The sequence below is a fragment of the Silene latifolia genome, chromosome X (genome assembly GCF_048544455.1).
Source record: "Silene latifolia isolate original U9 population chromosome X, ASM4854445v1, whole genome shotgun sequence".
NCBI classification, from domain to species: domain Eukaryota; kingdom Viridiplantae; phylum Streptophyta; class Magnoliopsida; order Caryophyllales; family Caryophyllaceae; genus Silene; species Silene latifolia.
In genome coordinates, this window is record NC_133537.1 from 196,886,129 (window position 1) to 196,910,909 (window position 24,781).

The following is a 24,781-nucleotide window of genomic DNA, read 5'->3' on the forward strand; positions in this document are numbered from 1 at the left end:
CTTAAAGTCTTGTGAGTTTCCGAGTCCTTTTCATGTCTTACTTTAGTTATAATAACGCAAATTCCCGTTTCCCTTTTATTTCCTTACATGATTTTGCACAATGGGGACATTGTGTGATTTGGTTTGGGGAAGGGTTTTGCATTGCATTCACATGTTCTATTGCATTTCTGTTTCACGTTTATTGCACTTCAGTTTGCATTTGTTATTTCATTTCCTATATATATACAAAATCCAAACAAAAAAATTTGAAAACAATTTCAAAAATTCAAAAAATAATTCAAAAAATTGCACGTTTATTTCAGCATATAGGTCGAGTCGGAACGGTAGTATTTCAATGATGACTTTGCATTTTCACCTGTTTTATGCCTAAGCCTTGCTAATTGACATGTTATTAGTAGAATCATTTGCATAGTCAACGAGTTTTCGTTAATATATTTGCTGAACTTTAGACTTGACTTAGATTTTTGGCAAACTACAACATTTTCTAAGGTTTAGAGCTTATAACTGGTGGCATTCATGACCAGTTTATCTAGGATTGTGAGTAGTTACTCCTTATGAGACATGTTACATCAATATGCATAAATATGAAATTTATCTGCTTAATAGCTGTATGCATTCGGTTTGTGGTTTGTTGACACATGTGGTAGAGGTTTCCCTTTATTCATTTTACCCATGAGCCCCTCAAAGCCAAATTTAGCCTTTTGTCCCTTAACTACATCCTATATTTAGCCTGCCTTTGTCAAGCTAGTAGTATTAGTTTTTTGGGAATGTGTTTATTGCGGTTTGGTTGTATTATGCCCTTATTGAGATGATGTTGGATGAAAGAATGAAGGAGGAAAAAGAATTGAAAAGTTGAAGAAAAAGAAATAGAAAAAGAAAGAAAAAGAGTTTGAAAAACACAAAAGTCAGTCGATCGATTGAACCAAGTGGTCGATCGGAGTACTGCAGCAGAAAGGAAAATTCAAAAACCACATGCTACAATTGTTATGAGTTGGTGATTTACACTCCCATGTTGTATTTATATCATTTGGGGAGTTACATCTATTGGAGATTGTGAGTTTGGTGCTTGATAATTAGCACCGGTTTTAATGAAAATTTTGAGTAAGAAGTGGATGTTGTCATATGGTTTTGTTTAGGTACTAGCTTGATCACTTATACCTCCACATTCTCATAATTATTTTGCCTCTTATTACCCATTACCTCACATATCCATATTTACCTTGGCATGTGTCATGGTCATCTGTTTGGTTGGAATGCATATGTATGGTTGTAGAAATTATTTTCATGTTAGATTGCAGGCATGTTCTTAGAGGTCGTAGTTAGGTGAGAGTCATTACAATATTACTTCTTTCTATCTTTTACATATACTCACCCGTATTCATTGTGTGATATGAGCGACCCGTGAGAGTCCATAATGATAAGTCTCTATAGTTGACGGTTCAGCAGTTTTTAACGACTACATAACTCGTTTGCATGATTCATATTGCTAATTGATTGTTAGTTGTTGCATTAAACTGGTTTAGGCTTTACAGTTTGCATTTCGCTCTGAGGATGAAATCGTTCCAATTAGTTTTTAAGATCGAGTCTAGTTCTTGCTTGGGGACAAGCAAGGGTTTGTTTTGGGGAAGTTTGATGCGTGTCCTAAATATGATGTTTTACACCCTCTTTTACACGCATTTCAGAGCTCAATTATGTAGTTTATGCTACTATTTTCCCTATTTCCGTCTACTTTCGTGTTTTTGTATAATATTGCAGAAACGTGAAGAATCCAGCGGAAATCGAGCCGAATCCGTCCCTAAGTACTTAGCATTACATTTGGCATGGAGTAGAGACTTGAGGAATGAGCTTAGTGCGTGTTTCAAGGCCTAAAGATAGCAAAAGCATGGGTGTGTACGAGTTTAACAAGCAAAGAAGCACTTCACGATATTGCAGCCTGCTTCAGATGGAAATATCTCGAGTTCTGGATCTGATAATCGAGTGATTCTAATTGGAGGTGAAAGCTTATCCTCTTAGCTTTCCAACGCCGCGTAGAACGCCTGATTTGACCAAGTAACGAAGAAATGGAACCTCTTTTAAGATCGTTCGCGTACGTGAGAATTAAATTCGTCGAGAATGCACATTGTACAACACCCTTGATCTATCGATCGACCGACATGGTCGATCGACCGAGCACGACTAACGAAGCTCTTTGTTCAGCAAGAGTCGATCGATCGACTGGCCTTAGTGGTCGATCGACCATCCCACGAGCTGACGCGCAAATTAAAAGACGAGAAAGCCCATTGTAATTAGGTTTAGGAATAAGGGTTTTACGTGACATTCCTATATAACGTAACTCCTTTCCTATTCATTATCAATCAATCATTAGCTTAGTTTAATTCAGAGATTATTATTCATAGTTTAGATCTCAGTTCATTCGCTACATTAGTTTACTTTATCAAATTGGTTCTTTAATAAAGTTATTTGCTACGGATTCATTTCTTGCCTTTTGCTTCGGTAATTATCATTCTTTTATTTACAGTTGACATTTTTACTTTATTAGATTTAGATCTTGCTAGCTTAGAAACCCGAACCCTAGAATAGTTTATGCGTTATTGCTATAATTATTCAATCATGTCTTCCTTTATAGTTTTTATGAATCTCGTTATTGTTTTCATTATCAATATGTCTAGCTAAATCACCATTGCTAGGATGTAGGCGAACTTAGCGTAGATGGCACTAGAATAGGCTACCCTCGGATTAGGGCTTGGTCGACCGACTGGCTTATCTGGTCGGTCGAATGAGTTGGTTGGTCGATCGACTGGGGTAGCTGGTCGATCGACCACCTTCGTGACTGATTTGCTTCGTTTGACTCGTTAAGTGCAATATGTATCAATGAGACCTAGCGGAGACTTGTTAGATGCTTAGTTTTGACAAACCCGTAGATCGAAAGATAGGAAAGGACTTAAATTGACGAATTAAGACGGCTAAATTGCTAGATTGAAATATAATGTAATTTAGGCATTAAGATCACTAGTCAAGAACGAAAGTTAGCATTAGTGACACCTAGGAACTAATAGCATAGACCGAGAGGGGCTATTAGTTGACTTGGACCGAGAGGACCTATCATACTCATCACCCACGACTGTATTTCGAGACTTACCTAGACTTATGTGCCATCGTAGCTGTAGTGACCCGACCATCCTAGCTCCTTTTCATTATTTGTTCACATCATTTATTTTTATTGCTTATTTTTATTGTTTTATTTATTTTTATTTGCATTTGGTTTAGTTATTAATCAATCCAAACCTCCTCAAACTGTTATCCTTAGACTAAAATTAGAAGCAACTATTATCTCTCTACCTCCCTGCGGATCGACCCTAACTACCGCTTGCTAGTTGTAGTTTGGAAAATTATAAATATTATTTTTGATACTCACATCGACAGGTATCAATACCGTTCTATACCTTGTCATAAGACCGTCTTATACATGGTTGTATGGGTGTGTTGGGTGTTGGTTTGTGTGGTAATTACGGGTAGCTGTTGTAGGACGACAATATACGGGTTCGTCTATCGACCATATGGGTCTGTCGATCGACCATGTTGGTATGTCAATCGACCATGGGTGGTTCTGCCGATCGACTTTTCTGGGCCTTAGCAGTTTGACGCTTGATTTTTATACCATAATATTTAGTTAGATTAGTCGAGTATATTTAATACCGTCTTATACTTAGACTAGTTAGTAATTGTATACTATTTATTTTCTTTAGGTGACTGTTTGTTGAAAAAGCATTCTAGTACTTGTGATTTGCTGAGCATGGATATTTGCTAAAGGTAGGCTAGCTACTCAACATTTGTATGTGGGGTTTTCTTACGTGCATTGTGTGTCTTGAATTGTTATTCTTTGGTTTGGTTGTCGAGTATTGTTGGCTGTATAATTGATGGTCCTTGATAGCATAATTAGTCGTGTGTTGGTGATAATTGTTGCTGGTTATTATTGTTGTTATAAGCTTATATTGGCATGTTTATATCATAAGATGACATTTTATTTTATTTCATCATGAATTGGCATATTACAGTGATTTTAAAGGAACTTGGCATTTGAGGTAGCATATACTTGGCTATTATATTATTCTTTTGGAACTTATGAATATATATTATTGTGTTGGCACTGGTACGAGGTGGTTGTGTTTTGGATAGGTCAGGCACGAGGATGTTGAAGAGTCGTGGACCTTGGTTTGGATAAGTCAGGCAGGTCACGGTGTAAGTAGTTAGCCCTGGACCTAGCGTGGCTAGTCCACATGGTGTGGTTGAGCTTGGGCTGAGAGTCTTGGTAACAGACTACTTGTGATTCGAGATTGTGACACTGAGGCCGTGAGCCTTGATATCTTCTATTGCCATTCGTTATATTATTATATTTACATATTGTCTTTTTTATTTTATTTGGATCATAGGTTGACTTGTGTGTGTATTCATGTGTCTTATAATGTCTGTTTCCGTCATGGGAACAGATTAATACAGGTATAGATGCTGGATGATTGCTTGGGATGGGACGTGTGCGCTAGGATTCGTGTCATCACCTAGATATTTTGATTTAAACATTTATTTATTAGTATTCACATTTATTGGTTTGTAATGAAATTATTTAAACTAGTTCACTATTTATTGGCACGTTTGGGCGTGGGATGTAAGTCCAATGCGGACAATTAATTTTATCATTCAGTATTTAATTTAAGTACCTTTGATTTGTAGTTTCTGTACTACTTACCTCAGTACTGAGATGGTAACACCATCATTTATCTAAGGTGCCTAGTTTAAGACTCTTGGATAAGTGGGGATGTTACAATTTAACTTACTTTGTGACCATCTCAAATATACAATAATAAACTCAAAAGTGGTTACATATAACACATTGTCAAAATATATAACTAATACCTATTAAACGCACATTGTAATCTACTGACATTTTTCACCTATTCAGCACATGTAAATTAATGAAACGTACAAAAAATGTAAACAAGTTAGGTCAGTTTGTGACCATTTCAATTATACAACAATGAAGTTTAAAGTGGTTACAAATAAGATATTGCCCAAATACAGAACAAGTATCTATTTTATCAAACTATGTTACCTACCAACATTTTTAACCAAATTCACCACATATTAAGGTTTTTTTTTTTTTTTTTTTTTTTTTTTTTTTTTTTTGGTACATACCACATACTCCCTCCAATTTTATTTATTGTTCCCTTTCTTTTTGCCATAAAATATAAGGGAATCAATTTGGATCATACAATACACATGAACCCACATGAAATTGATTTTGGACCACACAAAGTTGTCCAAAAAAGGAAAGAGGGAACAATAAGGAAAGTGGATGGAAAGGGAAAGAGGAACAATAAATGAAATTGGAGGGAGTATTAAGTTATGAAACATACAAAAACTGTAAACATTTTAATTCAGTTTGAATTGTGACCATTTTAATTATACAACAATGACGTCAAAAGTGGTTACAAATAACACATTGCCCAAATAAAGAACAAGTACCTATTTTATCAAACTATGTTACCTACATACCAACATTTATTACCAGATTATTACGACGTCACTTTCGCAGCATCTAACAACACCAAAACGAATAAAACCTATTTAACACAAAAAATCAAAATACGACAACCAAATAAACTTGCATGTGTCCTTTATTAAAACATAAACTTTAAAAAAAATCAATAAAAATAAAAAAACCGCCTCCGACATGAAAATCAATGAAAATACCGTCTCCGACATGAATAATCCAACAAAACCAAATCAAACAAAAAATTAAACTGAAACAACCATGGATCACTTGTATGTGTCCATTATATACCGAAATGGATCACTTGCAGGTGTCTATTATTAAAAAAAATGAAAACCATAAACAAAGAAACTGAAAAAAATATATGAAAATGAGAATACCGCCTCTGACATCATCGATTGCATTTGTCACTCTAGTATTTTTCTTAGGTAGTTGTCTTTTTGCTATTGTTTTCCTCACCATCATTTTACCAATATTTATGATAATGTTTTGAATTTTTGCTGACTTGTATGAAAAAGCTTAAATGAGAGAGAAGAAGCGATTTGTATGAAGATAGAGAAAAAGAGAGAAGATGAAAAAGTGAAGACAAATGTTTAGAGGATTAGGTTAAGATTGTCTTTTGAAATTTGTGGTAAAACTAAGCATTGGGGTTTTAATTGTTATTTTAATCGTAAAAAGTCTTCCTTGTCAGATTTGTCATGCGCGCACAGTACCAAGCCCAATCACTTCTCTACCCGGTTTGCATGTAAGTGGTATTATCCGAACCGTCGCAAATTTGTGAGAGATATATCCATCACAAGGGAGACTAATTGTTTCCTACAAACTTGTACATCAATATCTGATCAACTAAATATCGGCTAAACCACCAAACTGGTTAAAAAAAGTAAGGGTTGTTCGACAGATTATTAGAAAAGTACTTCATATTGGTTAGGACAAATTGGTAAAAAAGCAAGATTTTTGTGTATGTTGATTAAATAATACATGATTATCAAGGTAAGGAGAGAGGATTGAGTTACCTTCAATTGGACGACACATGAAGTTTTGAACGCTATTTTTATAACAGCCCGACTAGCTAGCGTTGTAACACACCCCCTCGTTTAGCCGACTAGTGTAACATTTCGTGTCTGTTATATTTAATTGATGTGTCAAAAGTGTGTGTTAACTGTGTTAGAAATGCGTGATGTCCGTATGTACGATAGACAATACCCCTTTTCATGTTTGAGTACGGGAGCGAACTTCGGGACGAAGTTCATTTTAAGGGGGGAAGACTGTAATACCCCGTATCTTATATAATCGATTAAACGGATATTATTATATATTAGTTATTATACATTTCATATTGGTTGCATCGTAATATCGTGAATGTTATTAAGTCGGGCTTATATCGTATATGTTGAGTCGGACTACATCACATTTTGTCTTTTGGGTCAAGAATCGTATCACCCATCTACCCATCTACATTTACCCAATTACCATACCCGTTTAAACCATTTGCCTTACCCGGAACATGTAACCATCATTTAACCTAAACCTAATCTAAGAGCCGCTCTCCCTCTCCCCTCTTTTAACAGTTGAGTCATTTCTAATTTCATTTTATCATTCATAAAACCATTTCTAAACCTAGAGAGAGGGATAGGAAGATGAATTGTCGAGCCTTTCATTTGATTGAAGATTTCTCATCGATTCCAACCTAATTCGATCTCCCTGTTTGTAAGTCGATTTCATTCCATTGTTTATACTGTTTTAAAATGTTCGTCTTCAAAAAGTTTGAAATGAGAGTCCTATTTATTTGATGTCTAGTTTATACATATAAAATCTCATAGTCAAATTCCTTATGGTTTGTCCTAGGTAAATTATTTATGAACATGTCGCTGAAAAGTCCGCGAATCTGATTTGGTTGTGGAAAATGATTTGAAACCCTAATTTTTATGTTGATTCAGTTATGAGGCTTATTCATACATCATCTTTGTATAGTCTAGATGATAATAGGATTTCGATTTACTGCAAAATAATGTTTTAAACTCGTTTTATGAATCAATACTTTTTATGCGACGGTTTCTGTCAGTTTTTGGAAATCGGTCTGAAAACCCTTGATAAGTTTGGAATTTGAGAAAAACACGTTAGAAATAATTTGTAGCTAAGACTCATGGGGTTCCAATCCAATTGGCCTTGTATCAATTTGAGTTTTCTGGAATTAGTTATGTATTTTATTCCGAGTCTGTCATGTGCTGGAAAATCAGGAAAAATCGTGTTTGTCCTTTAAGTTGATATTCCTATTAAGTTATGATGAGTCTAGGTTATGTGCATGATTATTTGATTGAGTAAGTGGTAATTATACATAATTATGTTATGTAGGTGATGGATATATGAAGGATCATAATTGATTGCTTGTGTGTGCTTGGATTGCGAAAAGGTAGGGAAATACACTTGACTTATTATCGTTGTTGTTGAATTGTGTTGACTTGTTTGTGTTTCATATGACCAAACTATGAACGTTGACTTGATTCGTGGTTGTTGATTCACGCTATGATTCATATCCTGGAATGTGCTTGACTGAATTAATCGTATTGAGTATATTATCACAACGTTGAACCTAGCATGATTCTATGATTTACCAGTCCAATGATATACATATTGTGTTGCATTAATTTCTTGAGCATTCATATGCATTGGAGATGGAGGAGGTTGTCGTGACGTGGTATGGTGATGATGATGTCGTGATAAGGCCCAGGCGGGTTCTGCAGGACTTGCCCTGGTGTCCTCAGCTCCGAGCTGGCAGATCGGCTACGGTCGATATATAGTCTACCGGGGATCGGTATGCCTGGGTTGTACGGGTTATGAGATATGAGTTGAGATGGAGATGGATGTGACGGAGGTGCATGCATATCATATTTTGTTGTTTCATTGTATTCCCTACTCAACCTCGTGGTTGACCCTGTGTATTCGTGAACACCTGTGACGATCCAAATATTGGGGAGCAGACTTAACAGGTTTATGAGACAGGATAGGAGCTTGATGGGTGTGAGACACTGGATCAGAAGACTTAGTAGCTAGACCATTATTTAGAAGACTTTCACTTTTATTTATATTAGTTCTTTGTAATTTAATGTAAAAGAGGTTTTGTAATAATTAAGTAAAGTAATTATATAATTTGCCCTGGGAGTTAAATTTGTATTCACTACCTCGGGAAGCCGAGATGGTAACAGTCCGGTTTATTAGGGAATGTCTTGTTAAAGGCTCCTTCATAAATCGGGGTGTTACAACTAGCCACCATCGTAACACAACCCTTCTTTAGATAAAATGTTCACTTTTGGGCCCGTTTTTTCCTCACTTAAGGCCAAAAGCACAAGGCCTTATTAATAAGTAGTGGGTGAAATCTTTTATAAACATATCATAAGCCTCTTATTTTGGCGATGCGGGACAACTTAAACTCATAACCTCATGAAGTGTTAACAATTTTCGACCTCGAAGGTATTTTGCTTGGTTCCACACAATCATGTTGTGTGCCTGTATATAGACTCGGCAAACAGTTCAATTGGATCAGATTCATGTTCAGTCAATTCATGACGAATGATTTTTGGGTCCAGCGGTTTTCGGTTCCGTTCGGGTTGGGAGGGTTATTTTGAATTCAGATAGTTTTTGTGTCCCTTATTATAAGGTTCTTTTGGGATAATGGCCAGTTTAGAACAATAAAAATTCGGGTGAGGTCATATTTGTTCTGGTCAATTCGGTCAAGTATGGATACTCAATTTGATTGTTAGGCTCGGTATGATTCTGTGTTATTCAAATTGGGCGAATTTTGTTTTGTTAGGTCTAAAACAACAGTTGTACATATATATATATATATATATATATATATATATATATATATATATATATATATATATATATATATATATATATATATATATATATATATATATATATATTATAAAAAGAAAAAGAGAGGCACTCCAAACGATTTGTTCTATCTTTAGGGTTTTTTTCTCTTATTTTCCTCTCTATGAAGTTGGAGCCACTTTCTAAGTCCGTAGTGCTGTTGGAATGGTATAAAAAGGAGGATGGTGAAAGAAAATCGATAACAACATCTGAGTTTGTAATTCTTAAAGAGAATAACCGTATTTACATCTTCTCAACCGCTTCTAAATCCTGGTCGGGCATCCCTTTTAAATCAACGGGAGTTGAAGTCATAATCTATGATGACACCAAACACGGCGGATTACTTATTTTAAAGGATGAGGTCATGGATTCTACTTGAGTTTCTGTTAAGATGAAGGCTAGTGTATTCTCCCTTCATCCCTTTTCATGTATATAAGCTTGTTCATGTACCCGGAATCCGCCACGTTAACGACAATCCATTTTTTCGGTTCATCATCCGTCGATGGTTACTCCAAAGGGTGACACAATGCTGGCTCTATTTCAAGAGACTGATGGTTTCATTGCTTAAGTATTTCTAAAATTTACTTTGATAAGTTAATATAATTAATTAATGGTATAATTGTGCTTGTTATGCTGTAATAATTGTGTAAAAAGAGACACTACAACAAATTGACACTTCCACCACAAATTATGCCACGAGAATTTATATTTCATGGCTAAATTTTGTTTAGCCACGGGAAAAACTTCATTCACTATCTTAGAAAAATTTTATGTCACGGGACATCTTTTCCCATGGCAAAAAGTCAATTATGCCACGCTTTAGGCTACGGCCGTAGCTAATAATAATTCTTGCCACGAACTATGCCATATACGTGGCGAAATTATATTTGTCCACATATCATTCTGTGTCAAATATTTTTTATAGCCACGACTTACATCTTGTTCATGGCAACATATTTATTTGTTTAGCCACGAAACTATTAGCAAACACCCGTGGTGAAGATTTTTTTCAGACTTTAATAAAGGTGTTAAGGTAAAAGTAAAATTTCTTTTTTTTTTCATTTTGTAAAAAAGAAAATACAAAACTAAATGAAACTTAATCAATTGTAGTTAAGATGAAAATAAATTTAAATAAAAAATCTTGAAAATTCCCTATTTACTAAATGAATAGCCAAAATTCTAACTTTTCCCGCCTAAAACATATTTTGTAGAATAGCGCTTGGAATGTTTGTCATATATACTATAGGTGTGGACATGATAAGTTATAAATGGATATAATATTTTGTATTTAAATATTCATAACATTTAATATTTCACATTCTGCACAAATTTATCTCCGATCTTCTTAGGGTAAGGAAATTCTTTTTTTTAAAGAACTTATTGATAAAAATTTATTGACTTTTTATGATAAGAAGTTGCGGCGAAAAAATATGGTATTAGTAAATATTTAATAAAATTCATTGTCAATTTAAATTCTATAAATAATACACTAAAATTTAAAACTCTATAAATACCGTGCCTATATTGCACCGGGTCTATATTAGTAACTCTATAAATACCGCGCATTCATTGCGCGGGATCTAAACTAGTATTTGATTAATTTAATAAATATTTAGTATTCTTTTATTTAATTTAGTAAGAAATTTAAAACTTTTATAAAAACATACACAACTAAAGAATATTATTATCGTCTTAATTTTTTATTTTTCTACAAATCGGAATATTTTTTTGGGGTTTTTCATAACATTGATAATTTAATAAATGAATTTAAATATATAATTCTGTTTCTTAAAGTTATGAATTTCTTTTAAATTATGACAAGGATAAAGTCGTATCACCTTAATCAAAATAATTCTACCTCAATACTATCAAATAGCAGGGTATCGTATCCATATGGACGCGGTAATTATCTAATTTGCTAATATTAAGTCCGTCTTAAAGGTAGCAATTTTGTGGGGTTTTGTTTGTTTGGTTTCTAAACTAATTGTAATAAAGTAAATATGAATTCAATAAGATTTAAAAGTCTAGTGATCAAGTTCACTAGGTAGTTATCCGGGGGTATGATTTAACTAATTAACAGATCAATTTATGTTGTTTAAGGTCATATGATCAGTTGATTCTAATATGCCATTTAGATCTATCTTTAACATGTGGTTGCAATAATTAAGACAGTCTATTCAATTGTCGCAGCCTATATTAGTCTTAACCCAATCGGTGAAAATCCTAATTAGCAAGACTAATTAACTAATCCTGGCCAGTAATTAATCAATTAGATTTAAGACAACAATTGAACAACAACCAAAAGCAATTTAACTATTAATTCATTAATTAAACCCCTTTCTAACAACCTAGATCCCCTTTCACCCTAGATTAAAGAATTAGCTACTCATGATAATTAAACTAACAACAATCAAATAAAGGAAAAGCATAATTGAAAGCATGTAAAAGATGAATAAGAAAGCAATTACAAAACTAGTACTTGAATAATTAATTATTGAGGAAAGATTAATAGTTACCGTAAATTAAGAACGTAGATCCGGAAAATAACAATAGCTCAATTAATCTAAAAGTTTCCAACAATTATTAATGTAAAAGAGGCGTAGAAAAGCATAACCTAATAATAATCTACGAACTTCCTATTTATAATACATATAAACCAACTTAAGGAAGTTTTGCGGAAACTCCTAAAAAGCAAAACACTCGATCGAGTATTATGGCACTCGATCGAGTGTCGTAGTGACCACGACTCGACCGAGTTTCGCATTACTCGATCGAGTATCCTCAGCTTCAGTAGCTTCTTTTGTTCTTCTCTTCTCTCGTTTTTCATAATTCTCGTGTCGTTCTTCTTGCACTTCATCTTGCCGACTCCGCGGTGCTCCATATTAATCATTTGTTCTACGAATGCATCCAATCTGTATTAAAACACCAAAAGGCAAAAGTATCGACATTTCTAATATAAACGACATGTAATTAGCATATATAAGCACAAAACCGTCTCAAAACAACTAAAGAGGAGGCATATAAATGTATATAAATATCACTCATCAAACTCCCCCAAACTATCTTTTTGCTTGTCCCTAAGCAAAATATCACACAATACAAAAGGCAATCATACAAATGGTGAATGAATAACACAGAGTTAATGTTAATGCACATACATACAAATACCAAGCTATCCATATCTATAACAAAGGAATGACCATGATGTACAAATAAAACAAATTCAAAGGCACGGGTAAAGAAAACGAAGCTGAAGTCCCAAGATGTAACATGATACCATAATATAAACAAAAACCAAATATCTTTCGATCTTGCAAGACCATTGCTCTTTTTCTTCTTCTTCTTCTTCTATCTTTAATTCAAGGCTGTTTTGCTCTGCTGGTGGACCGGCTGCCGGCATAACACAGTCTTCATCTCCCTTCCTTTTTCTCTTGGCAATGTCTGTGGGGTGTTCTGCCGGTGGCAGGACCGGCTGCCGGTGTGCCGGCAGAAAACACTTCTCTGCCTCTTTCAACTCCTTTTCTTCTCAAGCCAACACGAGCTAGCTCCTTCACTCGGTCTTCATTCCATCTTGCCTTTTCCAAGGCCAATTCCCTACAAAAGAGTACGGAGAGTCATAATATCGAGGTTCATGGAATAAAGGGCAAAACACGGGCGAGAGTGAGCTAAAAACGCGCTAAAGAAGGCAAAATGCATGAGAAAAGGGAAGTGAAATGGCGAAAAAATAACCACATATCAAATCTCCCTACACTAAAACCTTACTTGTCCTCGAGTAAGTCCTAAACCAATGCACAAGGGACTACTATAATAACCATCAAGAGTGCGTGCACAATATAAGCATCACTCAATTATTCTAAATTAATAGCCGATCGAGTATTAGCGCACTCAACGCCCCTTCAACTCACAATTTGACCCTCATGAGGGAAAAGTGCCCTATTGCAAGGCAAGTTGAGTCTTGCTACAAAATTGCGATGCATCCAGCGTGAAAGCACATAATCAAGCTATGAAATGCATCTAACAGAAATGGTCCACTTTCCTCATCTAAGTTGCCGGATTTTCAAGCAACAAAACATGGTTTGTTTGATAGTACCGTCTCAGAAGTTCCAACGGAGGTGCCAACCCCCTAAGCATGGCTCAAGCTACCCTAGCGTGACCAATACTCAAGAAACACATTCAAGAGAAGGGTAAGGATAGGCAAGTCCGCCGAGAATTACAAAACCGACACGAGATTCAACTTAAAGACCCATGACTAAGAGGACCTAGGTAACGACATCCTCACGGTTTTCACTCGTCACTCAATTAAAGAACAAGGTGATTTTTGTGACAAATAGTAACCAAAGTCACTCTCCTAACTCGACTAGCGAAAACGTGCCCGCAATCTAATGTGTAAGACCGTCCTATGTCCAATGAAATGCAAACAATGGTACAATGCACACAATATGAAACAAGGGTTGTAACGGGGCTAGGGAGTAGGACAAAATGGGATTGGTGCAAGCACCGTTTGGATATGTGGAGTTCAAATCAAGAATTCCCGACACATCGTAACCCATTTCTTATTGCAACACATGAGACACGTCTATGCCCTAACATAGCATGGATCACCAAAACTATGCAAAAATTGCATAAACCCAACTCAAATTGGAAAAATTTAAAAGTACTCCTCTTATTTCAACAAATGGTAACGTATACACCCTAACAAAGACTCGGTTTCCCAAGTCATGCAAAAATTGTGTAAACCCAACTCATTTTGGAAAAACATCAAATTGCCCCTTTATTTAGCAACGGCTTTTTCTACCCCTTTAATTGATGAGGAGGGTTGTTGCTTGCCTTTTTCTTTTCTTGACAATATATATGCACAACACAAGTAACTCATTTTTTGGATTTTTCAGAACTTTTTCACTTTTCTCTTTCGTTTTTCATTACAATTTTTCAACCTCTTATTTATATACAACACCAAAGTAGACTAAATTTTGACCCAATGGACTTGTAGTTCGCCCATCACCAAATTCCGACTTCACCACCTAGACACTTCTACAAATTACGACCCATTCTTGATCAAGGAGGGGTGTTTTTGGGATGTAGCTCTTTTAGTGGGTATGCCAAAAGGAATAGGCTAAGGCTCAGAGAGGTGAATCAAAAGAGGAAATCAATGCAAGGGACGAAACTAAGCAAATTTGGCTATGTGAGGTTCATACAAACGGATTTTGTTTCAAAACATGTGCACAAAAAATGTAATGCAATTCAAGGTCTAGGGACGAAATGACACACTTATGCGTCTTGATGTGACACGCCTTGTGAGGAGGCCTACTCTCAAACCTAGATGAGGGTGGGGTATGAATGTACCCACCCTAGGAGGCTCTACCTTTACCTTTGAGTGGCTAAGTCGAGCCACAGGTCTAGTCTACGGTCCTAGGTCTCACAAGATCGGTTTAAACTCATTGGTCAAGCCCACCTCCCACGGCTAACTAAGAGGCCACGAGTGCGAGTCACGGGGAGGGGAAAGGCACAATCGGACATATAGCTCATCATGGGGGTACTTGATTCCCTTCCTCGACCATGTTCATGCAAAATATTTATTTACAAACGGATGCAAGACTTCAAATTGAAAGACATGTATATACAAGAATATATGCATGCGAAATTTGAACATAACAAGGATAGAAACATGCAACAAGTCGACTAAGCCTAACAGCACATCAACACCAACACCAACAATCCAATAGGTCTCCTAAGGAGACACCCAAGGCAACAAAATTCCCATTCTCTTTCAAAATATCCAAGATACTAAAAAGAAAGAATAGTAAAAGGAGTAAGAGATAGGAAGGATTATACCAAGCGGTCTTCTAGCTCCTCTTTGCCTCAAGTGGTCAATGCGCTATGCCAAAGGTTAGACAAAACATATATATACAATGCAAATGATTTTTTTTGTATTTTTTTTGACATTTTTCAATTTTTAGGCATTTTTTTGAAATTTTATCAAATTTACAAGTATTTACAAATTTAAACAAATATTCACAAGAGTGGATATTTCCCTCCCCACACTTGAAATGTACATTGTCCTCAATGGGCAAAAGCATAGGGAGTGAATAAGAGAAAAGAAATGAACATATTTTTGCATTTTTAATTTTTGAAAAGAAAATAACATATTTTTGGTATTTTTGTTTTTGAAAATGAAAAGGACATGTTTTTTGGTATTTTTGAAAGGTTTTTGTTGTTTTTTTTTGGGCCCTCCCCACACTTATTTATAAACATGGGAGGGCATGTGGAGAAATAAAAGAACATGTTTTTAAAGATTTTTTTTATAAGGAATCTCCTCCCCACACTTATCTATGTACATAATGTGTGGAGGAGATTCGGAAATTAAAGTCCGTGTTTTTGTGATTTTTCAATTTTTCAATTTTTCTGTGTTTTAAATGGGGATGCAATGCATGAGCTAAGCTAAATGCAAGAAATAAATAACAATGCAACTAAATTATATGAATGCAAGCTACATGTAACGATTTGTACAAGAATGAAATCTAATGCAAAGTATATGAATGTATCTAACATGGCTAATCTACATATGATACAAGTACACTAAATGCATGTGGAAATGAAATATGAATGAGAGTTTGGATATGAGGGGGATATACTTGTCTTTTGATTTGAATCGGGAGTAAGGTGGGCCACCAACTCGGCCCTCAGGACTCAGAGTCCATATCATCATCATCATCATCATTCTCTCCGGTTCCAAACTCGGAGCCTTGGATCAAATCATTGGGGTTGAAGGTGTGGTCACCTCCACTTCCGCCGGTACCCATGAGACCTCCCGTGAAGTCTCCACTCATCATCAGCACTCCTCCTTCCCCACCCGTAGGAGGATCCCCCATGTAAGCACCACCGAACCCCGAAGCATCCATGTCACTAGCAAAGTAAGGGCGGATTCCTCCCACCCAATGGGCGTCATGCCCCTCTGGTCGATACTCGGTCCTAGGAGGGAAGATGGGAGCGGAGAAGTAGTCCGGTTGGAGGTTAAGACCCCGGTGAATGATCTTCCTGTCCGCATTCTGGTAGTTCCCGTCGGACCATGAAAAGTAGGAAGGGTGCGGGGCATCAAAGGGGACGTACTCCCGCCTACAAAAATCATCGTAGATCGGGTAGGAGCCGGTGGACTGGTCATAGTAGATGCGGTCCAACTTCCGCCCCAACACATCTCTCTCACTCACGGCTTTAACCATCGCAATATCCATCATCTCCATCCACTCGGTAAGGGTAGGTGGTAAGGGAGGGTAGGGAGGTTAACCCGAGGAAGACCCCTCACCGGGTTGAAATTGCCATGGTGGGGGTTGGTGGGTCTGCGGCATAGTGTATTGGAGTGAGGAAGCAGTGGCCGCTCGGTTATCTCTCGTATACACACGATGAGGGTTAGGGGGAGGTTGGTCGGGGGCTACCTCCGCTTCAAGCGGGAGGAGGTAGTCATCCTTGTCTTGCTCAATTTTAATTGCGGTGACATTGGGGAGCGGGATTGAATTGCGGTGATTGATTTGCCAATAATCCCGCCCGTCAAGAGGATTGACCTTCAGCCACTCAAGTTTGGTAGACATGTAATGTTTCGTTAAAAAGGTCTCCCCGGGCACCCAATTCATGGTGGAAAGGTCCACCGGACGGTCCAACGATCGAGCAATGCGGGTGATGATGCCACCCACATGAATTGGGACCTTTTGTCCCGGAGAATTAGCAATTTTGGACAAGTGACTTGTGAGATGATGAGCCACATTTATCTTGAAAGCGGTGGGTTTGGTAAACAAATAAGACCCCAAAATTTCAAGTTCATTAGTCCTAAAAACCCACGGCTCATCCACCGCGAGGAGAGTGCACCCCATAAACCTATGCCAAACCCGAATGACGGGGTTGTGGCAAGAAATTGCGACCCTTTTGACCCTAATGGCATCCTCAAGACCGGATATGGCCTTCCAAACTCGGAAGTTATGAAATGTAGCAGGAGGGTTATGGGAAGGGGCATTTTCTAACCCAAACATATTAGCTAACCGTCTCAAAGAAATCGTGTGGTCCCGGTTCATAAGACGAAAACTGAGGGTAGCCACCAAATTCGTCTGACGGTGTTTGCTAATTCTCAAGCTACTCAGAATTTCCCATGTAAGCCTAGGGTAGGTATACTCATGCATATGGTACATCCCCTCATCCCGACTCCGGTGAAAAGAGCTTCCATCACCCTAGCTAAACCGAGGGCCGATAAAGACGGATGATGTAGAAACTTGGTAGGAGTAAGGGGACGATTCTTGAAAAGGATAAACTTACCTTTCTGAGTTTGGGTGGCAAATTCCACCGAAGGGAAATCCGGGTCCGGGTTGGTGTCGCTGGCGGCACGTGCAATAAGCTCCGCTTGTGCCCGTGCAACATCAGCTCGTGTTCTCCTTCCCGCCATATTGAAGATTAAAGAGGATGGGTTAATTTTTGATTGATATGGGGTGAAGATGGGGTGAGTTTTGATGGAGTTAGGAGGAGATTTGAGGGAAAATGAAGGAGAAATGAAGGAGAGGAGTGAAGATATGAGGAAACATAAAGGGGTTCTCGTGTTTTATTTTAAGGTCTGATGCTACGTTGTGCCGGTCTGCCGGCTGAGCACACCTCCCCTTTTTTCAATTTTTCGAATTTTCCTTCAACTTCACTTGTTCTCGCTAACGGTGGACGAACCGGCTGCCGGTCCACCGGTAGAACACTCCCCCAATTCAGTTTTAAACATTTTGACCCCCCTAACCAGTGTGTCCTGCCGGTGAGCCGGCTGCCGGCCTGCCGGCAGAACACTCCTTTTTCTCAATTACTCAACTCTTTATGTGTGTTCAGCCGGTGGGCCGGCTGCCGGCCTGCCGGCAGAACACATTCTTGCTGCAGCATTCTTCAATTTCCTAAGTACAATGTTGTCCCTGCCGGCTGTCGGCCTACCGGCAGGACACACTTCCAATTCAATTTATTTACAAACAATTTGTGCGCGCTACCGGTGGACGAACCGGCTGTCGGTCCACCGGTAGAGCACAACATTCAGCTCATTTCATCAATTTTCCAACTTCTCCAAGTTTGCACTAACTTGAAAATAGAAATATTCGTTTGACCTCGGGACTCGTGTTTTCAACTATCAAGCCGACGCATCATGTCGGTATTTCGGGTCAAACGAAATTAAGACTTGTTTTCCTCCAAAATGACTTCCGTCACCAATCCAAAGTCGACAAAATATGCTTCCCAAATCTCTCATTATCTACCTAATAATGCATGCTATTTACAAATAGTGGTTCTTGTGGAACTCCACCAAACCAATTCTTGCTCAAAAATTTCAATTTGCCCTCTCCTCGGGGAGGGATTCCACGAGGTAGAGCACCTCAATCGGTCCTTTGTTGTCACCATCATAATAACGCTTGATGCGTTGACCATTGACCCTAAAGGGTCCACCTTCTTCACTCCAAAGTTCAAATGCGCCATAAGGGAAAATTTGCATCACCTTGAAGGGTCCCGACCACCTTGATTTAAGCTTGCCCGGGAACACCTTAACCTTGGAGTTGAAGAGGAGAACAAGGTCTCCCACACTAATATCTTTCTCCATGATCTTGCCATCATGCCATTTCTTCGTTTGGTCCTTGTAGATTTTAGAACTCTCATAAGCTTCCATCCTTAATTCTTCAAGCTCACTCATTTGGAGAAATCGCACCTCTCCGGCGGCATCAAAGTCAAAGTTCATCTCCTTGAGAGCCCACCAAGCCTTGTGTTCTAGTTCAATGGGCAAATGACAAGCTTTCCCGTACACAAGCTTATAGGGGGTGGTACCAAGGGGTGTCTTGTAGGCAGTTCTCAATGCCCATAGCACATCCGGAAGCTTTTGTGACCAATCCTTCTGGCTCTTGTTTGTGACTTTATCTAATATGGCCTTGATTTGACGGTTAGAAACCTCCACTTGCCCACTAGTTTGAGGGTGGTAGGCGAGGGCGGTTTTATGCCGCACTCCATGTGATTCAAGTAGAGCTTTGAAAGTACTTTTGCTGAAGTGTGATCCGCCATCACTTATGACCACTCTTGGGGTCCCAAATATTGGAAAGATCGTGCCCTTGAAAAGCTTCATCACAACTTTGCTATCATTGGTGGGCGAGGCCACCGCTTCAATCCATTTGGACATGTAGTCCACCGCTACCTAGATGTATTAATTCCCACAAGAGTTGGGAAACGGTCCCATGAAGTCGATTCCCCAACAATAAAAAAGCTCAATCTCAAATATGTTGGTGAGGGGCATTTCATTTCTTTTGACAATGTTCCCAACCCTTTTGCAAGCATTACACGATCTCACTAAGTAGTGGATGTCCTTAAACATGGAGGGCCAATAAAATCCACCTTGGAGGATCTTGGCAATGGTTCTTGAGGTGGCCAAGTGTCCCCCATAAGCAGAATTGTGGACCCGGTCAACAATCTCCAAGCTCTCCTTTCTAGAAACACATCTTCGGAACATTCCATCCCCTCACTTGCGAAACAGGTGGGGATCATTCCAAAAGTACCGCTTGGCATCATGTCTCAATTTCCTCCTTTCCCTTGGTTCCATCTCATCCGGTATGAAACCACTCATAATGTAATTTGCAAGATCCGCAAACCAAGGAGTTTTGGAGCTAACTTCCATGAGCCCATCATCCTTTAGCCACTCATTGATAGGTCCACTCTTGTCTTGAATTCCATGATCCTCAATGGTCAATCTTGATAAATGGTCGGCCACAAAGTTTTCCGACCCGGCCTTATCCCTAATCTCCAAATCGAATTCTTGGAGTAGTAAGACCCACCTCAAGAGTCAGGGCTTTGCATATTTCTTCACCATTAATTATCTCAAGGTGGTGTGATCGGAGTAAACCACCACCTTAGACCCAACTTGATATTGCCGAAACTTTTCAACGGCATGCACAATTGCCAACATCTCCTTTTCGGTCATAGAATAGCCACATTATGTTTAGTCAAGGGTCTTGCTTGTGTAATAGATAACATGATGCTTCTTGTCAAACACTTGCCCAAGGACCGCACCAACCGCGAAATCCGATGTATCGCACATGATCTCGAAAGGGAGGTTCCAATCCGGAGCCCGAATTATTGGAGCCGTGACCAATGCTTCCTTCAACCTATGGAAAGCCTCAAGACGAGGTTCATCAAATACAAAAGGAACATCTTTGAGGAGTAATGAAGTTAATGGCTTTGCTATCTTTGAAAAATCTTTAATAAAACACTTATAGAATCCGGCGTGGCCTAGAAAACTCCTCACTCCCTTCACATTGGAAGGAGGTGACAAGTTTTCTATGACGGCAACCTTAGAACCATCAACCTCAATAACCCTTCTAGAGACAATGTGACCGAGTACAACCCCCTCCTCTACCATAAAATGACATTTTTCCCAATTTAGGACAAGGTTGTGCTCCTCACATCTCTTCAACACATTAGTCAAATTGACTAGACCATGATCAAATGAGTCTCCATGGACGCTAAAATCGTCCATCAAAACCTCCATGCTTTTCTCTAGAAATTCCGAAAAGATTTCCATCATGCACCTTTGGAAGGTGTCGGGCGCATTGCAAAGCCCGAATGGCATCCTACGATAAGCATAGACCCCTATGGGACAAGTGAAGGTCGTCTTCTCTTGGTCCTCCGGGTGAATGGGGATTTGGAAGAACCCGGAGTAACCATCTAGAATGCAATAATATGCATGACCCGCAAGTCTCTCGAGCATTTGGTCTATAAAGGGGATTGGGAAATGGTCTTTAAGGGTGGCGGCATTACGTTTCCTATAGTCGATACACATTCGCCATCCCGTCACCGGTCTAGTAGGTAGGGTGGTCCCGTCTTCTTGCTCAACCATGGTCACCCCTCCCTTCTTTGGTACCACGTGAACCGGACTTACCCATGTGCTATCCGTTATTTGATAGATAATCCCAGCCTCAAGTAGTTTCAAAACTTCATTTTTAACTACCTCGGCCATTTTAGGGTTTATCCTTCTAAGACCATCTACCTTGGGTCAACTCCCCTCTTCTAAGACAATTCTATGCATGCACAAACTCGGGCTTAACCCCTTGATGTCATCAATGCTATATCCAGGTTTGCAAAAGTTTCATTTCTTGCGACTCACTTAGATTAGCATTTATGATCACGGGGTAAGTCTCCCCCTCACCAAGGAAAGCATACTTGAGTGAGGGAGGTAAAGGTTTGAGTTGTACCTTTGGAGGGAGAAAGCCCTCCACTTTCTTCAAAAGTTCTTCATCCACATCATGATCTTCTTTCATAGCTTCATCATGCAAGGAGATTTGAAAAACCTCTTCCATTTCCGCCTCTTCTCGGGCTACTTCATGCACTACCTAGTCAATCACCTCAATAGTGCTTAACCTTTCAACTCTTGGTCCTTTCATCAAATGTGGGAGGTTAAATTCGACATTGTTGCCCTCAATTTGGAAGAGTAGCCGCCCATTCTTCACATCAATAAGCACTCCTCCGGTAGCCAAAAATGGCCTACCTAGGATGATGAGGGTATGGCTATCCTCCGGGATCGATGTCAAGGACAACAAAATCGGCGGGTATTAAAATCTTTTCAACTTTGACGGGCATGTCTTCAAGCATCCTCAAAGGGCACTTGACGGACCTATCCGCCAATTGGAGAGTCATGGTAGTAGGAGCAAGATTTTGAATGCCAATCTTCTTTCCAACTTTTAAAGGAATGACACTCACACTTGCTCCCAAGTCACAAAGAGCTCTTGATATAGGAACACCACCAACTACACATGGGATTGAAAAGCTTCCCGGGTCACCAAGTTTAATGGGCATTTTGTTAAGGATATGAGCACTACATGCCTCTTCCATAGCCACTATCTCTTGGTCACCCAAAACCCTTTTCTTGGTCAAGATGTCTTTTAAAAATTTTGAGTAGGTTGGCATGTTCATAATCACTTCCGTAAAGGGTAGGGTGACTTCAAGCCTCTCAAGCATATCACAAAACTTGGTATACTTAAAGTTTTCCCTACTCTTTATGGCTCTTGAGAGATAAGGAATATTAGACACAAGTTGAGAATTGGAAGATACCTTTGGAGGAACCGAATTCTTTGTTACCTTTTTGGTGTATTGCAAAGGTACTTCTTCAATTGCTTCTTCCTTATAAGGAAGGTCTTCCACATATCCATCAACATCTTTTTCCACTTGAATTCCCCCACTTGAAGACTCTTCACAAGCTTTCTTACCCTTCTTGGCTTCACTCACTCTAGCCGACGGTGTTAAGGACGGGTTATCTTTTTCACCATTCCTTTCCATCCTTTCCCGCTTGGGATCCCCATCAAATTATACCTCAAGATCTTTGTAGGGGTCCTCAAGCTCTACACCGCTCCTCAAAACTACCGCATGAGCATGGTGGCTATTTAAGGCATCCTTGGAACTTTGTCCTTAGGCTAATAGACCACCTGGCGACCTTTGAGGGTTAGCCATAGCATGAGAGGCCATCCTTGATTCCATTTCCCTCATATCTTTAAGGAAGGTAGCCCTTAAGTTTAATTGTTCTTGTTGGTTTGCCTTTGCTAGATTAGCCATTTCTTGGCTATGTTGCATTTGCAGGTTCTTTATCATCTTCAAAAGTTCATTTTGGGAGGGTTCACTTTGGGGTTCTTGATAAGGTTGGTTGGCTATGGGTAAAGGAAAACCATAGTCATACCGAGTGTTGGGGCCTTGGTTGTTATTTTGTCCCCCTTGAAAATTTCCTCTAGGACCATTGTTGTTGAAATTTGGCCCTTGCCCTTGATCTTGAAACCCTTGAGCATACCCTTGCCCAAATCCTTGATTAGCTTGATTCACTTGATTCCCTTGATAGAACCCTTGGTTGTTTTGATTGCCTCCAAAATCTTGGTAACCTTGGGGTTGGTTGCCGTAGTTTTGGTTTTGATTGTTGTTTGGCCATTGGTTTTGATTTCCGGGGTTATTTCTTTGGTTGGAGTATCCTCCCCTTGGTTGAGAAAATCCGGGTGGATTATTTGGGGTTTGTGGTTGAAGATGTTGTGGGTTTTGAACATTGGTACTCTTGTAGCTAAATTTGGGATGGTTCTTTAAACCCGGATGGTAGAAGTTAGTGTTTGGATTGTAGAAATTGGGGTTGTTGTAGGGGAGTCTTGGTGGTCTAGTATTGTTTTTGTAGCTTTGGAAAGCATTAACATCTTGGACATTTTCTTCGTACCCACCATTATAGTTGTTGGCACACATGTCAAAAGTGTGGCCATTCCCCCCACAAAGCTCACAAGGTAAAACTTGAGCTACTTCTTCCATGGGTGGACCATGTGAGGTGGTGGCTTGGTGAACTTGGTTCCTTTGCAATTTCTCAAGTTGCTTGGTGAGAAAATCAAGCTTGGCATATGTCTCGGCATTTGTATTAGAAGAGTTCTCCTTAGGAAATTTGCCATTTCTCCTAAGCATGTTTACTCTTGAGCCATAATTTGCTTCCGAGTCTACCATCTTCTTGATTAGTGTCGTGCCTTCTTCATCACCTAAATGATCAAATCCTCCCCCCGCGGAGGCATTTACCATATCTTTAGTTCTAGGCAACAATGTTTGAAAGAAGGTTTGGGTGATGTACCACTCCGGGATCCCATGGTGAGGACAACTTGCAATAAGGTCTTGGTATCGATCCCAAGCTTCACCCAAGGATTCCCCATCTTCTTATTGGAAATTATGAATTTCATTACGAAGCATGGCGGTCTTGGGTGACGGATAGTACTTGGCCATGAACGCCTTAGCTAAAGCATCCCATGTTGTGAATGTATCCGGAGGGTGAATATTCAACCACCGGTCCACCTTACCCGTCAAAGAGAATGGGAACAACATCATCCTTAGAGTGTCCTCGGATACCCTGTTCTTCTTCATCATTGAGACCTTCTTCTTGAACTTTCGTAGGTGAGCATGAGCATCTTCTTCAATATGCCCCCGAACAAATCCTTCTCGATCAACCCAACTTGGGAGGGATGCATCTCAAAGTTGTTGGGAGCCAAAGTGCCAAAATTAATAGGGTTACATGAATCATTATGGTTAGGCCGGTTGTGATCCCGTAGAGCCATTTGTGGTGGTGGATTTGGTATATGAGGGGGTGGTGATTGAGGTGGACTTGGAAGTGGAAAGTTGTGAAAGGGGTTTTCTATGGGGATCTCAATTGTGTTATTTGGTTGAAGTTGGGTTGTGGTATCAATGATTGGTAGGGTGTTTGGGTTTGGTTGGTCTATGTTTGTTTAAGGAAGGTTCCGAACTCTATCAAGGGTCCTTGTCCTCAAGGTCCTAAAAAGCCTTTCGGGGTCAGAATTGAAGAGTAGAGCTTGATGGTTC

The 24,781-nt window shown here is 39.0% G+C and overlaps 1 non-coding gene across 1 annotated transcript; it reads left to right on the forward strand.

Annotated features, from left to right (window-relative positions):
- The first annotated feature begins 24,050 nt into the window (after positions 1-24,050).
- LOC141624963 (small nucleolar RNA R71) lies at positions 24,051-24,157 on the forward strand. The gene has a single exon (XR_012534766.1). It is a non-coding gene; the product is annotated as a small nucleolar RNA R71 (small nucleolar RNA).
- Positions 24,158-24,781: the final 624 nt, after the last annotated feature.